This window comes from Acanthopagrus latus, chromosome 9 (assembly GCF_904848185.1).
Source record: "Acanthopagrus latus isolate v.2019 chromosome 9, fAcaLat1.1, whole genome shotgun sequence".
Taxonomy (NCBI): Eukaryota; Metazoa; Chordata; class Actinopteri; order Spariformes; family Sparidae; genus Acanthopagrus; species Acanthopagrus latus.
The window spans coordinates 3243123-3257156 of NC_051047.1; the positions used below are offsets into that span (position 1 = coordinate 3243123).

Below are 14034 nucleotides of genomic sequence, written 5' to 3' on the forward strand. Positions count from 1 at the left end.
CCCTAGAGAAGTCCAGGTTGCTCAATATTCCAAATATAAATTACATTACTGGCTGGCTGTGATGTATCTGGATTCGCTTCATATATTACGGCAGTTAAACCACCAGAAAAGGCACTGAAAAAAGCAGAATGAGCTGGACACGGAGAAACTTTGTCCACCAGTTGCTTTTTAGGTTGCTGCTATGACAGGCAACAGTCTGACCTCCTGACCACAGCTCTGGTGGGATCCACAGATAAAGTTGTTCATTGTGGATTTCAAAATGGACTCCAGAATTCCCCAGTGTTCAGATCTAGGTCCAAAGGCTGCCAAAAGACACCTTGCGTTACTATTGGTCATGGTGACAACCATGCAGTCAGAACTCCAGCTTCTTCCCTTCACTTCACTTTCTTTCCCATTGGGCTGTCTGCTCTCTTCGCTCTTCTCCAGCTCTTCCCCAACTCAGCTGCCCCCAGTTCCCTTCACCACCTCTTCTCCCCTGGGAAGCCTTGCCCCCAGCTCTTCTCCTGGACCCTCCTGGGCCCAACAGCTGCTGAGAGCTGCCAGCTGCAGTTCCAGCAGGCCCACAGAACTGTTCCCTTCTGCAATGACTTGAGGTCCTGATAGTACCACAGCTCAGTTAGAGCCAGCAGCTGTGACACGAAGCTTGCCAGCTAACTCCACAGTCTGGGGAACACTTCTTTCCTGCTGTTTTCCCCGGCAAAGGAGCAACCAGTTTCCTCTGTCTACCTTCTTTCATCAGACATTGTAGAGGACAGTACTGTTCAACATTAGAATTACAATGTTCCTCCGCTTAGCTCATCAGCTACGGAACCACAAGCACCTTTTCTTCAAAGACTTGTATCATTGAATTGGGCCTAGTTAGCACACAGCATAACATAGCACGATTAAGCAGAGGACTGTCTAACTCTGGTTGATTTAATGCACGTGTTCAATCTATATGTATGTTCACTGTTTGGGTGTTCTTGTGATCTCAGGTCAGGTTATTGACACTTTGCTTTGCTGATACTTTTCTCACCTACATTTGATATCAGTGAGCTAAAGGTGTGAGCACCACCATTGTTTCTTTGTTCCTCCCCCATCAAAGAAACAATTGGTGATCCTCCATCTTGGATATGAGTCCAACCCTCGTCAGCCATCTTGTAGTCCCCATTGATCAACCTTTTTGTTTGTAGTCTTTCTTTGTGACATGGTAAATAAATAATAAGATGTACCACTAGGGTTCAACCCTAGTGGTACATCTTATTATTTATTCATTCATTTCTAATTATCCCTGTCAATCATTACTTATTATTATTGAACTTAACCCATATTCCCTACAAGCATAAAAGCACATCAGCCACCTCTACAACAGAGGCTTTGAAGATGGCCCACTTGGATTCCATATACTTTGTCCATTCCCAGATGAGTGGAAATTTCACAAAAAATTGGGTTCTCTGCCAGCCATTCCCATTTCATGCCTACTACTCATTTGGGTTTACCCGGGCTGCCTGAAAGTCTCCTCCGCCATCTGATCCAACTCACCACCAGGTAATGATCAGTTAACTGTCCAAGACATACTGTATGGCCGCAGATGTGATGACATGACCTTGTTCTTTTCTTCTTTCTGCTGCCAGAAAAACACATTTTCCATTATTTCTGTCTTCGTGTTAATGCTGAACTCAATAGTTAGAGGATGGTTTTAGACCTTGTCTGAGGCCTATTCAATAATCCTCCATGTGTATGACTTTTCAGAAATGACTGCCAGCTGATAGAGGAATGAAAAGCTTGATGCCAAGGCCACAGTGCAAAAAAAAACAAAAAACTAACCCACTCTTTTCAGTAATTGAGTTGTCAGCCACTTCCCAGCCGTGAGTGTGCTCCATTATGAAGTGTGCACAAATGTTACCAATTGCTCTGGAGAGTGTCCCTGACTGATTTTTGCGAACTCTTTGATTCACACTTTGTGGGGGATGTGTTCATGTAGATGAATGGAGCTCAGATGAGTAGGCTGGACAGACTGGGAAGTGAATGACTACTGCTGCTATTATTTTCCATGTGCAATCCAGGATAAAAGAGATCAATCATTTTAGTGGATAAAAAAAACAGCTGAGCATGCTCAAGAGCCAAACAAATGGAATGTAAAATGTTTCTTGCAATTATTCTTCTTCACTGCTCATGCAGCTGCCTTGCAATATTCAAGCGACTGCATCTGTCTTTAGTCCATTTATTACACACACACACACACACACACACACACACACACACACACACACACACACACACACACACACACATACACACACACACACACACACTAAACGCTTCCTGTTTTGGGGTTGTTCCATTGATTGTGATTGTGTATACGTGTGTGAGACACTGCCTGTGTGGGTGGTGTGCATGTGATGCATACGTGGTTCTAGGTTGCATGTACACCAGTTATTTCCATGTAAACTGTCCATGACCATAACTGTAACGATACCTGTAGTGAAACTGTGTGGTTGTGACGTATCAGTTATGCAGCTCTCTGAGTTAAAGACATAACGTGAAGTTGGGGGAAGTGAAACAACAGCCTGTGGTGCACAGCCTTTCTTACCGAACAACTACAGTTACAGAAGGTCTCCGGAGGTGAATCAAAGAATCAGAGTTTGTAGCAGTACCTCTGTTGTTTCTTTCTCCCTCTTAGCAGGTGTCACATGAAACTGACTGACTTGTAACCTTCAAACTGTCTATCTGAGCGTTGAATCTACTCACAAACCCCATCTTGAAGTCGCACTGCATTCCTACTGTATAACCCTTTGATGTTGCAACTGCTGTTTTTCCCTGTGATGAAACAAGCTCATGTCCTCTCATCTCATCTCATCTTATCGTTTAGACAGTTAAAAGCCACCTGTGTCCAGCCCACATGACACGCCCACTCAGCTTTGAAATGAAAAAAACAGCCAATCAGAGAGACTATAAAGGAGGTCTCTTATTCTTATCTAAGTTCTTTTTCTCATTTCAGTGATGATTGGTTTCTGCACTAGACAGTTAGTTTCCACTAGACAGTTATTTTCCTTTATTTTTTCTCCCCAATAATTGACCTGTGTGTACGCAAGAAATGATTGCATGTGTCAAAACAGTCAGTTGTATTCTGACAATAATAGTTCTTACTGTGTCTCATAGAAAATAGAAAGAATAGGAATCATAATAAACATTTGTTAAGGTTACGTTCAGGCACTCACAGCACTTGGAAGGAATACAGTCTTGGTTAAAGGGATAGTTTGACATTTTGGGTAATAATGTCATTTGTTTAATTTGCCAAAAATTGGATGATGAAATTGAGTGTATATATAAAAATGAAACCACACAAAGCTAGCATGCCCTTACTCAATCCATTGTTAAGAGATTTCTGTTAAACCATGAATTTGGTACTCTTACACTTTAACAACTCTCAAGTTGTCTTCTATGGCAGCAAACAGCAGGAAAAAAAAAAACTAAATATGACTATACCATTCCTGTTGATCACCAAATTATGGACACACACAAAAACAGGGGCATTTCGCAGCTACTGAGGCAGCTATGCAGGCTGTCTAAGCAACAAGTATTGGGATATCTCAGACAGCATTCTCCTCTCCTCTATTATCTCTGTGTTACTGTTTTCAAAATTCTCTTTTCTACAGGAAACAGCAACAACAACATAGCCAGCAACCTACATACTGAAAATGTTTGCTGAAAACCCGCTCGCTAACTGTATGAATGCTCAAGCTAGCAGCTCTTACCTTTTTCATTTGTGAAGATTTTGCCATTTTAATACAAGGGCTCTCATTGAAGGTGGAGTCCTGTTCATTCCTATGAAAACAAGATACTCCGTTTTGTGTGGCCCATGGGAAACTTGAGACTTCTGCCAACCGAGCCATCGAGCTACTAGTTTAATGCCTGGCTAATTTGCATGGTGATAAAACAACAGTGCATCTCGTTTAGACTTTTCAACATTTTATTGTACCGAATGGCTCAAACTATGACAGCAAAACAAATTGTTAAGGGGTGGTTGTGACACTCAAGAAATGTTATCCACCATCCTGCAAACCCATCTTTCACAATGCAAGCTTATGGAAAATAATATAAACCAGTGCATGGTAAGTTATTCAGGAAGTATAATAAGTTACATTTTATATATTATGCTGTTAAATAGTAATAATATTACTTAACTTATTACTCTTTCTCAAAAGTAATGTTATATCACTTGTTATAGTTCTATTACAATATTACTTTAAATAACAGCTCCTCCACTATATAACTTACCCAGCAACAAGCTCCTTGAGATCTTGCCCACTCTGAAATATAGTTTCTGTTTGGCCAGAGTGCATACTTCACCGGCGGTGGATGCCTCATTTCCAGATTTTTTTTCCCACATTGCTGTGCTGCCCTGTCAGATGCTTCAGCTATTTACATGCTGTATTTCTTATTTTCTATGTTTAACTGTTTTATGTTTAAATAAGAAAAACTCACTAAGACACACTTATCTCCCTCATCCTCCATCGTTCTGCTATTTGATCAGGAATCATGGTGACATGCCCTGACCTACCACATTCACGTTCACCCTCACAATCTGCTGCCACTTCCTCCATTTGTCTTCCGTATGATACAAACACATTCCTACACTGGAAAAAAAAAGGTCCAGAAATCACAAAGAATGTTGCCAAGTAATTGGTATACATACACAACTTTACAATGTTTTGTTGTGCCACTGTTTCAATTCTAAAATGAAAATCGATCAAATAGCATTTACTGAATTCAAAGGCAGTATCAGCCTCCATCCCCTCCCCTGGGAATATCACAATACAGTTAGCAAACCAGCACAGCCACACTTCCAAACATGTATCCTGTGTGCAGGAAGATCATCAACTGACTGGTTAGAAAGTGTCAGGGATGTTAGAACTCCCTAATTGATTTGCTGACAAAGTGGATTTCAAAATGTTGTTGTTGTTTATTGCTGAAGCACTGAAGGATGGCGCTGTATATGTTGTTGAACCCTGGAGTTATTTTCAGTGAATATTAGTTGAGCCACAGAGATGATGTCAAGCTGTAAAATACCACTGTCTTTTTGAGGAAGATTTTAAGGTAAATGACAGTTGATGGGGCATCAACCCGATGATTTATGGATCTTTACAAATCAAGGTGCAAGCCTAACAATAGCATAACTGTGAGTGCTGCAACCCTGACTCCCTGAGTGCCCTCAGCTCAGTGGCAATGAATACACAAGCCTACAGTCTTTTTTTTCACAAAATGCAACTCCTGTTTGTCTTCTAACAGTAAGCTGAGGGCCATTTGATTTTGCTGTGGCAGTCAAAGTCTCTCCTCATCATTTAAGGAGTCTGATATCCACATTTCAGTTAGTGGAAACCTTTGCCTTTACAGTTGCATCATTATCTCTGACATTCAACAAGCCCCCTTCCCTTCGCTGACTGCCTTGAAAACCCACCAACCAGTGCTTCAGAGTTATCAGTGGATGTCAGACATAGTTTGGGAAGTGAAAACTTGGAGCGAATTGTATTTTTCTCCTCCAACACAATCACATTCCTCTGAGCTACTTAGAAGAACCAAGGGAACAGGAGAGCCAATTTCCCTTTTAAGATTAGTTCATGCCCTGTAAGTATTTTTGCTTGTCCTTCCACAGAGTTCCCACCGTGAGGATGGTCCCCATCTTTGGGTGGTTGCTTCACAGTACAACCTCTGCTCATTGCTTCTTTTCTGAGAATCCCTTCTCTCTGCTGCTTTGTTAGACTGCTTTTGAACAAGGAGCACCACTGAAATTGTATTCACTGAAATTGACAACGGCTCAGTGTAACATCCAGGCGACAGGAAGATGGAAATGTGCGGATGGGGTAGGGGGGTAATGCACGCTCCTCTTGTTTCTCTGGGGATCAGCCTCTTTTAGCTCACATCTACAGCAGCAGGAAGCTATGCAGGATTCTGTGAAATGAGGCAACACACCACGTGTGTGTGTGTGTGTCTATGTGTCTGTCTGTCTTTCTGTGTGTATGTATGTGTATGTGTGTATGTGGAAGAGAAAGAAAGAAGGACGTGTGTGCTAATGCTGTAAGAGGAGCTGTGAGAAGGGACTGATAGATGGATGCTACTGGCTTTATTCATCAATGACTTCTCTACAGAAATAGCCAGCAGCACAACAACAGGCCGACACATTGCAGTGACACCTTTAGAGTTCTGTGACACACTGCAGGATGTACTCTGTGAGTGTGTGGGCGTGGGGGCGAGAGAAAGAGAGGCACACACATAATGTAACGGTAATGGTGTGAAGTATACAGTAAGATCCAAAAAAATCTAATAGAGGAGGCCGAGTTTGACGGAGCTCAGTGCAGTTTTATGTGCTCTTGTGCTGGTTTTCCCGCAGGCTTTGAATTGCTCTACCTTATTTACCTGCTTTCATGGCATGGTCAGCTTTTTCTCCCAAGTAAATGTTAAATTCTTTCTTGGACTAAGGTTGTCGTGATATAACAAAAAACAAAAGACAAACAATAATTGATGTGCTTTACAGTGGCTGCAATATAATGCTACAAGAGGGCAAAATGTCTTCATGTGAAGTTCAGGGGATTAACTTTATTTTTGATGGAAATGTCCACAAAAGAACTTTTATAGGTGTGCCCTAACAATTTATCTCTGCTTGCTTCCTGACAGCCGGCTTTTAAAGACTGAAGTCGTATGTTTTGCCACTGCCTTAGGTTACTAATTATTTTGCAGGTTGAGTCTGCTGAATTTTGTACTAGGATGTCCCATAGCTTGCTAATGTGGCCAATTGCCTATTTTGTTTATTTCTTTTTTTTCAACTGCATATGTTGTAGCCTTGTAGCGTTTGGTCCCAGTGGTGGTGTTTCTAATGTTCTTTACCCTCATTTAATTAAATGGGAAGGCCAAAAAAATCTCACTGTGGCTGTAACTTTGGTGGTAAACATATAATTTAATTCACATTTGAATGAAAACTGTAAAATACCACATCTTACATCTAAATGTGTAAAATCAGCTCCGCACATGGTACCCAGCTCTGTAACACATTACCAGGTTTAATTAAACGAATTTCAGATATAAAATCTTTCACAACAAAAGTATAACAAGCTGTGCCCATCGTTTGCTAACTGTACTTTTGATTTAGTGTGTATGTGTATTGATGTATTGTGGTATGTGTGTTGTGTTATATGTAACGACCGTATAGGTGAGCCTCACACTGTCCCACAGCCATGGTCCTCATTGACAGTGGACTCTGCTCTGCACTACAACTTGTGGTCCTGCCCCAAATTCATGAATTCAATCCGGTGTCTGGTCTCCTGGGTCATCCTAACATGCACATCACCAATGCTCATAATAGAAAACTTTAATGTCGTGGCATTCTGTGTCTGTGTCTTCAATTTAACACTGATCTCATGTAAGGCTCCCACGAACCCTAGATGATAATATCTAGCTGCTTTTAACAATGTGGTTTGAATATCAATCAATCAATCAATCAATCAATCAATCAATCAATCAATCAATCAATCAATCAATCAATCAATCAATCAATCAATCAGTCTTTATTTGTGTTGTGCCAATTCACAATAAAAGTCAACTAATAACACTCTCCAGATAGAGCAGGTCTAAAGCATACACCTCCACTGCCTTGTGTGAAACAGCTGTTTGCAGGTGATGAGTTAATGTATCTATCTTTAGTAATGTATTGATTCATTTATTAATGACAGCTCATTTCTGCAGGCTGTTAGACTCCCATAATTCATCCTCAGCAACTCATGCCATTAAAAATGTTGTTTTAATTTTATGACTTAACCACCTTGAATAAGTCGGATTCCGACCCAGTGACAGGCATGAAGAATAACTCGAGTACAGATATAGCCAATCTTCTCCCTGATGGTTTTGCTGCTTATGTAGGTCATATAGTCATATTAAATTAAGACTGTTACATAACCAGGTAAAAGTCCCTTTTAGTATGTTGAATTTTTAATTCATCAAAACACATTTTGGAAAAAAGAAAATATTCCCAAACGGTGATTTTATGCCTCTGTCACAAGTGTGAGAGTTTCTCCTATTTTAGCTGCTGATCTCTAAAAGAACACCCTGAAAAGACATAAATGAGAATATATTAAGATCTTTTTCCATTCACTGATTTATTACTCAGAGTAGAAAAAAAGACTACAAAGACAGGCAAGACAGATTTAACCTTACTTACAAAGGGTTGGAGCGGAGGAGGAAAGAGTACCCATTTGCAGTTGTTGATCAGTGAGACAGAAAGAGGGAAGAGAGCAAGAGAGGAAACTGAGCACAGGGGGAAGCAGAAGCACACACACATACACACACACACACACACACACAGAGCATTAACCATGCGCACATGAGAATCAGAAACGAGAGAGAGGGCGAGAGAGGCAGAGAGAGAGAGCGAGAGAGAGAGAGAGAGAGAGAGGGCAGCAGAGGGAGAAAAAGGGCTTAATTAATTCAGGGTGGATGGGAGGGATGTTGCTGCTGTCCCTGCCGAGGCTCCAGTGCCTCTGTTGTCGTGCTGCATGTAGCCGCGTGTTCGCGTGAGCAGAGAGGACGACTCGGCTGCTGCCGCTGCCTGCTTGCTGGGAACCAGACACCAGTCCAGCCCAGCCTCGACTCCACATCCTGGAGCCCTGTGACTGACTGACTGACTGACTGACTGGCCGAATGTCAGACCAGCTGGGACTAACAGGGATGTTACATGGACTATAGTTGGAGTGGCCATGGCCAGAGGTAGGGCAGACTTTCTCTGTGATTACTCCTCCTGTCCCCCTTCTCCCATTTCTGCCTTCCTCTCTTGCTTCCATGTCGTTGATCATGCTGTTTTTTTGAGAGCTGTGTGATGTGTCTTTGCCGTCTCTCCCTTCTCTCTATTTCTTCAAGTACATCCACAGCACTTACATATTTTTCTTTTGACACATTTCCCTCCCTGTTTGTTGAATTCTATTTCTTGTTTCAGCCCAGTTTTGTTTTTGCTTGTATGCCATAACCTTTTCCCCCCTCTAACTTTGTTTTTTTTTTTTGTTTTTTTTTATTTGCTGTATCTGAACCAAAGGTGCTGATAAGGCTTTGCGGTGACGTTTTGCGATAAATGGCATTATAACTTCTCTTGTTGAGAAGGTTAGAACAACACTGGATGTGATGTGTGTTTGGGTGGAGATGGATTAAAAACAAAATGTCTCAGACTCGTTCTCCCTCAGGAACCAGCTGGAGTCGAAACTGTTCGGCACAACATCATTTCTATAGTGTACTTGTTTTTATCAAGTTACAGTGATATGCATCAGCTCTCAGGGTCTTTTCTGGGACAAAGAATTCATCAAAAAAGCTAATGTAATGAACTGAAAATGAAATCCATCATGTTTCATCAAAAGGGTGACCTTTGCAAGAGAGTTGCAAACTGAAGGGCATAACTCTTTTTCCAAAAACAAAATTCTCATAATCAGGCACTGTCTTTTACCAGTTTTTTTTTTTAATATACATATTCGATTAAATAAGTCATTGACCAAAAGATGTGTATCTATATCTATAAATGATTACATTTATTCTTGAGCTGTCTTCAGTTCTGAGAGGTGAGACGCAGAACAGATGAAATATTTTTTGCCAACTGTAATTCTATGGCTATCACTTTGTATTTTAGTCTCTAATAAAACGCCACTGGTCTTTTAGTATATGTTAATGTCAGTCCCTGCTAATCCTCCTTGAAAGCGACGCTTTAGCATGAGACGGCCAAGTTCATGATTAATCTGCAGTCGGCACGCCTAATTACATCTCATCAAGCAATCACCAAATGTGATGGTTATTTATTCCTTGACAGCATCCACTTGGTCTGCTATAAACATTAGGGCTTCTCTGCCCTGAGTCTGTGAGAACACAGCAAGCAAGCAGAGAGGGCAGAGCTGAGGGGATGAGGAGAGGATCAACAGAGAGAGTGTAAAGACAGAGGATGGATAGAGGGTGAAGGGAAGAGGATCATTTAGCTGCGCTGTGATATGCAGCTCACGTTCTCAGTCCCAAAGCAAGAACATCAGCACCAGTGTGTACAACAGTCCGTGTCTATGTGAGGGTGCCATGTGTGTTCAGGCTGTGTTATTCATGTTGAAATCATGTTGCCAGCCGGTGGGTCAGCGAGGGCTGCGGAGACGGTGCTGATGATGATCCCTGTGCCATCAGACAGTAATTCATCACATGGATTAAGAGGTGAACAATCGCCTGTCTGAACATGGATCTGTGTGATTAGGACGGGAGCATGCACGGACCCACTCAAATTGATTCCTTTCATTTCAGTACTGACCCGGATAGAAGACACCACCTCCCTCCCATTTCAACACCTCATTTTTAAGCAGGAAAGAGTCTTGTTTACGTAAAAAACAACATTCAGAGAAAAACACTGGAAATGGAAGAGGAGTGTCATTATTGTCACTGACTGAATCAGTTGCTTCTGGCTATGCAGCTCCCCTCACAGGTGACTGACAGTGTTGTTGTCAGCTCAGTCAAGACACACAGTGTTTTACCTCCAGGTTAAAAACCCACTCAAAGACTGATAAATCCACAGGAATGTTGATGATGTGGTAACTACTGCAGGTAGGCGGTTGATAACCATATAAACAGCCCTTATATAGACCTAACTGAGTGAAACAGTTTGCAGCCATTTAGATACAACCTGATTTTTTTTTTTTGTTTGGCCACCTCGCAAATCCATCTTGCAAGGCATAGAGCTTTGTGCTTGTGGCTTGCATTGAACCAATCAGTGTCCTGGGGTCAACTATTGGCAGTTATGGGTGTGGTTTACATGTGAGATCAAGCATGAAAAGTGACTGTTCCTTTGAAAACAACAATGGATGCTCCTCGAGAGATTAGCGTAGCTGCTCAGAACAGGAGAGTTTTATTTCCTTGATTATGGAATATCTCTGGAACACATCATATAGACATCATAATGTCAAAACTGCTATTCCTTTACATTCTGTTGATCATTTTAGTACACTTTTTAATGTTTCTACTAAAATTCTTATACATTGCCCCATTAAACATGATTAGTACTTCGTGACAAGTTTTGATGAGCTGTGCATTCACATCATCCAAAATATTTACCATCGATATTTACCGTCTGCTGCAGTAAGTCCCAGGAGAGGGTCAGGAAGAGAGGAAGGAAGTTGGTGTGAATAAATGTAATGTGAATAACACTTTAAAAGCATTATGTTATCTGTGGACATTTCTGCCTGACTCAGTGGAGACAACAACTCCCATGATCCCCTGCTTCAACATCATCCAACTTTTATCCTTACTTTTTGTTTGTAATGGTGTTCTTTAGAGAACCCTTGCAGTAGAACTTCAAAACTCTGCGTTTAAGCTGACTGAACATTAGTAACCTATACATTGCTGGTCTTACAAACTCCATTTTGGCACACGGTCACCTGCCACTTTCTTGTAATATGACATTCATGACAAAATACAGTATTTCTAATCGACGCAGTCCAGACCATTTCTGCAGTAAAGATTTAAGTCACTTTCTGCCTGTTGGGAACAGATTTATTCCATTGCAGAGTCACAGTAGCTAACAGAAGCCAGCAGAACACTCTTGTCGGGTAAACTGGGCTGTTGTTTGTCCCACAATAACAGGCCTTTTTTTTGCCATCACTGGAATGTAGTCAGTGTCAGAATATTTGTGACTGCTTTACTGGTTGGACTTTTTACAAGTGCAGCGTGAGGTCAACCTTTTCAGTTTTCAGGGCATGTTTACAAGTGATTTTCTGATAGTGAAACTTACTTCAATACCTCAAAACAGCGGACCCGAATCAGAACCAAGAACTGACAAGAATTTGAATATAGATATAATTAGAATGGTGCTCAGCAGAAACCTTCCAACACAGCACTGTAGTGTGTATGACTCAAAATGAAAAAAAAAAAAAAAAAGTAGCTACTGTTGACATCCGTGTCTTCGATATCCATCGAGTGTGCGGTTAACAGGCTTAACAGGCTATTGTAAGGCTCATGGCTCATGACAGGCTGTAATATGGACATGTACATTATGAACAGAAAACGAAAATGCTGGGATACGTTTCTGTCTGCAAAATTCAAGTTTCTGTCTCTGCCAGTGAGGGAGTAAGCGCACGATTGACAGATTGACTAGTTTGGTCTAGCTACCGGAAGACACGGATGTCAACAAACCAGTACGTAGCTCCTTGCACAAACACACTGTTTTAACTGCTTTTTTAGTCATTTTGAGTCATACGCGCTACAGTGCTGTGTTGTAAGGTGTCTGCTGATGCTGCATGACTTTTGGGGTGAGATGTAGCGCATGTTAAGAAGCTTAAAACACAGTGTAAAGTTCTGATCCCATGCTGTTAGCTGTCTCCATTCACGCAGCCCTGTAATGGTTGGACCAAATGTGTTCGCGTCTTTGGTACTGGCAAGTCAAGGGTAGCTTGAGCAATGAAGCTGCATGTTTAAATCGACCGAAGTTCTCCTGTAATTCCCCTAAATATGTTTAATCAAGTTAAACATATTTAAATCCACTAGATCTAGATTTTTAATTGGATTTGCATCAGAACGTACTCACTCATACCAGCCACCTAAATATGGCTGACATTTTTCATTATATTCCATGCATTATCCCATAGAAAATTAAAAGCAACGTGGAAAGCAATGTGTCACAGTGTTAAAGAAAGTAAGAAAACCACTGACAGTAAATGTCTTTCTGGGTAGAGACCCATACTCCGTCTAAGGTTTATGGAAATCTGTTCCGTAGTTTTTGTGTAATCCTGCTGACAAACCAACCAACCAAGCCCACTAATCAGTGGAAACTAGCAAAATCATACCCTCCTTAGCCTAGGGAACAAAATCTCAGCAGTGCCCACACCTTCAAACACAGAATCTACTAAACCTGCAAGACCATCATACTACCACTTCCACCTGCTGAAGGAGGAAAGTTTCTCTGAGCTCAGCTACATCTCAGTTCAAGACATGTAACCATGAGCAGGGTTCTGTGACTTCACAACTATTTGTCGTGGTTTATATACAACTAAGTAGCATTTGCTTTTTTTTAATCATTTAATGTGGGAAAACTTACCAAGACACAAATGCTTCTTCCCAGGAAGAGTGCTATTATTTGTCTGGAGCAGCTCTTTAAGATTAAGACCAGGTCCTGATGTATTCTCTTTCATTCTACTGGAAAACCATTGCAGAGGAAAAGTTTTGTTTGGATTCCGGCTCTGGGAAGGAAGGTTGTATTTCAGACATAATCAGTTATCATATTCACAACACTCAACTGTCAGAGGGCAGTGAAAGAGCATGTAAATCTGTTATTTGAATTGGTTGGCATTCCCCTTTAAACACAGTACAATCAGTTGCTGTGTATAGCTTGGCCTTTCCATTCCCCTCTGCGTTTTACACACAATCCCCCAGTTGCCATGACACCCAGGCCTTCCATAAATACTCCTGATATTTGTGAGGCTACATCCCCAGTAGGTTAGAGAACAGAAAGCCATTGCCCTATGTTAGCCTAGCCTGCAGCAGAGCTAATCGCAGATCAATCCACAATGTTCCTCACATAGTTTGAGTGTCAGCTACAGTGGCCCAGGACCTGCTCAGTGCTCTGTAGGTGTCATAGCACATCATACATTAAGGTTCTTCCTGTCCCTGTAACCTTGACAGCTTACACCTGCTGTAGGCAAATAACTGTCTGGTGAAAGTTCAGTAGATGACTAACGATGCTGAGAGAGATCTGACGTTCATCATACCGGCCTCTGCTACAAGCTGTGAAAACTGAGATGATTCATTCTCCTGAGATGGAAAGAAGTATCACAGAGAAGATCACAGCATAAAAAGGACTAAGTGGAAACAGTGAGTTCTGATAACGGGGGCGAGAGGTGAAGATGGTTCTGGGACAAGAAGCAGGGATAGTGTGTGTGTGTGTGTGTAGAATGTGTGTCTTGTCAAGTCTTGACAGCGGATTAGAAGCACTCCTTTTAAGGGTAAAGATGAAGCTCAGTGTACGGCCCTTCAGGTTAGCCGTGCCCTCATGCAGTTGATTCT

At 41.5% G+C, this 14034-nt stretch overlaps 1 protein-coding gene across 3 annotated transcripts in view; it reads left to right on the forward strand.

Moving 5' to 3' along the window:
• Positions 1-8407: 8407 nt before the first annotated feature.
• Positions 8408-14034, forward strand: part of LOC119026113 (diacylglycerol kinase beta) — a 121333-nt gene continuing 115706 nt past the window's right edge. For all 3 annotated transcript variants that reach the window (XM_037110228.1, XM_037110230.1, XM_037110229.1), the window contains exon 1: positions 8408-8736. The gene's annotated coding sequence lies outside the window, so the exon portion shown is untranslated. The remainder of the gene's footprint in view (positions 8737-14034) is intronic.